Source organism: Siniperca chuatsi, linkage group LG23 (assembly GCF_020085105.1).
Source record: "Siniperca chuatsi isolate FFG_IHB_CAS linkage group LG23, ASM2008510v1, whole genome shotgun sequence".
NCBI classification, from domain to species: Eukaryota; Metazoa; Chordata; class Actinopteri; order Centrarchiformes; family Sinipercidae; genus Siniperca; species Siniperca chuatsi.
The window spans coordinates 1,566,023-1,569,242 of record NC_058064.1 but is presented as its reverse complement, the minus strand read 5'-3'; the positions used below and the strand labels follow the sequence as shown (position 1 = coordinate 1,569,242).

General features: G+C 43.9%; 1 long non-coding RNA gene across 1 annotated transcript; it reads left to right on the top strand.

Moving 5' to 3' along the window:
- Positions 1–629: 629 nt before the first annotated feature.
- LOC122871526 lies at positions 630–2,890 on the top strand. The gene is made up of 3 exons (XR_006376897.1): positions 630–762; positions 853–1,050; positions 2,312–2,890. It is a non-coding gene; the product is annotated as an uncharacterized LOC122871526 (long non-coding RNA).
- Positions 2,891–3,220: the final 330 nt, after the last annotated feature.

The window sequence follows — 3,220 nt, the reverse complement described above, 5'->3', positions numbered from 1 at the left end:
AATGTTTTGCAGTAAACACGATCGTCACGATGCAGAGCGTGACGTGGGAATATGGCTGGGGGTTTTTTTTGTTGTTTTTTTGTGCTAACCAAAATGTGTTTGTACAACTGAACTTTGAAAACTGTCTCAGCGCTGTGACGTTCTTCTTGTTACTCTTGTATGCCATTGTTGTGAATGAATCGTACCCACAAATGGAGCCGAACAGGCAGCCGAGTGGCCAGTATTCTCCATCAGAAGCGATTGTCGGATGGTCGAACAGCTTCGATGACCTCCGTCCCCCAGCACCTTTCCTTCACGCAGAGACCGGCCAGCTGTGTGGAGCCAGACAGGAAATGTGTCAGAAAAAAACAAAACTAGGAGCTAAAAGAGGCTAAAAAGCGCCGTAGAGCTGCCGTGATGGAGACAATTCTCTGTGGGATTGTTACTGCGAGCAACTGCTTTCACATTGGTCGTTTCCAAGTTTAAAATAATTCAGCCTAAACATAACACAGTGTGTGGAGGTACACTACATTAAACAGACTGAGGCTCTCTGTTAAGTCCAAGGTCTTTCTGGAAGGAAACACTAGGAGCAGAACGACTGCTGACTACTCCAGAAATATCCTCCTTATCCTGATTACAGTTTATTGAGCGGCTTCGAGATAACGTATTGAACGGCTCACTCGGTGCAGAGGTCACCGGGCAGAGAAAACATATCTCAACTTGTTCCTGTCTTTTTCTCTCTTTCACTGTCGCGCTCAGACTTTCAGACGTCCTCTGTCTCAGGTTTGTCTTTCGCCTCCTTACCCCTGTCCTCACTGTGGTCAGCCGCAGGATACAAACTGAAACTCAAACGCTTTGTCCTTTCTCTGACAGCTCAGGAGTCACCATATGAAACCGTCGCTACTCGCTGGATTTTTCATCTCCACACTCGCCGTCCTGCTGTGACCTCCTGCAGAGACGCACATGCCTCATCGAACAACTTTTGTAGTTTGTCTTGATCATCTTGAGATGAGAATTCAGAGCTGCAGGGCCGACATATACATGCTATACACTGATAATGAATTATGTTGGGTAGGTTGATTATCGGCAGAGTGAATTAGCCATAAGTTTCCAGTGTTAATGTGTTTTAAAACATGTTTCATTATATCTGCATATCAGTGTGTTTTAAGGATCCCAAAGCTGGTTGTGTAGTCAGCTGGTCAGTCCGTCACTGTGGTGCAGAGTGAGACATCTAAATAATTACAACATTGTCCAGTCAAATTGTTTCGTGACCAATCAACATGCTAACATGCCGATGTTTAGCAGATGTAATGTTTACCATGTTCACCATCTTAGGTTAGCGTGTTAGCACAAAGTCAAATAATCACCAAAGCTATTACAGTTCATCCTGAGGGGAACATGAATGTCTGAACCACATTTCATTACAATCCATCCAATAGCTGTTGAGATATTTCAGTAAAAAACTAAAATGTCAACAGCATGGTGGCGCTAGAGGAAAAGTCAGGGGGTCACCAAAGTTAATAGGATTCATCCCCTGAGGACGATGAATGTCCGTACCAAATTTCAGTCCAATCCATCTGATAGCTTTTAGCAAAGTGGTCAAGACCGACTGACACTGACATTCCTAGAGCGACACCGAGCAGGGCTAAAGATCAGTGCATAAAAAGCATCTTGCAATATAGTTAAAGTCATCATGTCTGGGTTTATATTGAAGTTGTGTTACTGTAATGTCGCTGACAGCGCTGATTGATATGAAAAGTCTGCTCGTTTGCTGCATTCATGTGCTGGTTCAGGCTGTTCTCATCCACTGTTCGTACTTAAACCTAGGAAAAGTAATGCACTATAAGTGAGCCAGGAGGCTGTTACATTTGTTGTTAGGCGGCGATGGGAGACCGGGGTTCGTATCCCGTGTGAATAGATAACTTCCCATCCCATGCAAGTGGGCGTTTCACGGCTCCAATACTTCTGTCTACATGTCGAAGTGCTTGCTTGTCTGTATTTGGAGGGGAAATTGTAAGTCTCTTTAATCACAAAATAACGATCATGCAAGCCATACTATTATGAGGAATTTGCACAAACCCCAAAAATACTGAGGTTTGAATCTTCATACTCTCATGAATTGCCACTTTAGTTGCAACCCAATTCAGTTTTCACTCGTTTACACTCTAAAATGAGCTTAGAAGTTGATTGTCGCATTATGGAAATAGAGATTTGCACGCCTCCTTGTTGGCTTATAGCAGTCTGACAGTGAAACCCTTCATCTACTGCTCAGCCTCTTTACCTCCAAGCCTCCTTAAATCTGAATTTCTCTCTGATGTTTTCTTGTGTTCAGGCAGCAGTGATGAGGGGGAAGCAAAGGGCGAGCTGAAGCTAACAATTAGCCGGATCTTCCTGTCCAGAAGATGATAATTATCGGAGGCGGAGAGACAGACTCTGCAGCTGATCGGCTGCCCTGCATCATTACACAGAGTGGGAGCAGAGCCATGAAAACTGGAGAAAGGAAGAAAAATATAGTCTGAAGGGAAATAAAACAGAATTGAAGTTGACAGAAGATATGTCAGAGGTTGGCATGTCATGAAGGTGGAGATGTTAGCGTCTTCATGTTAGCTGTCTCTCAGCAGAGTTATGTCATTTACTGGATGTCAGGAGCTGGAAGTTGACGTGTCGAGTGTCGGCTGGAGGTGAAGCCCCGTCTGTCGGCCCTCGACCCCAGAGACGCACCGTCCTCCAAGTCCTCTTACTCAGCAGTTTCAGCCCTGCATGAGGTTTGGGTTTCCCTCGTGTGAAAATAGCACAGACAAATATGTGTGGGCCCCCATTACAAAGTACCACTCACACTGCTGCTCCAGTTCATTACTGTGGAGAGAAACAACGTTGTTGCCCTCCAGGAATAAACTTATTACAACGGAAAGGTCCATGAAGTGGTTTATTTTCTTTATTTCTTTGAATCAATTTCAAAATTTAGACAATCTGATGTCACAGTGATCGAAAAAGGAAACAAAATACATGCATCCACCCCTAAAATCCCAGAGGATGGGCATTTATAGAGCCGCTGTGGGAGCGTCTCATTTCTAGCCAACAACTGTCAAATCACAACTGTCTGTAGCAGATATTATGAGCTGTAGCTAGCTAGTTAATCAATGTTAATGTTAATATTTCTGTGAGTTAACATTACCTTTATCGTCATGAGTTTTCCATGTCTGCATGTCTCCAGCTGACATGTATCAAAATGAGAAACCTG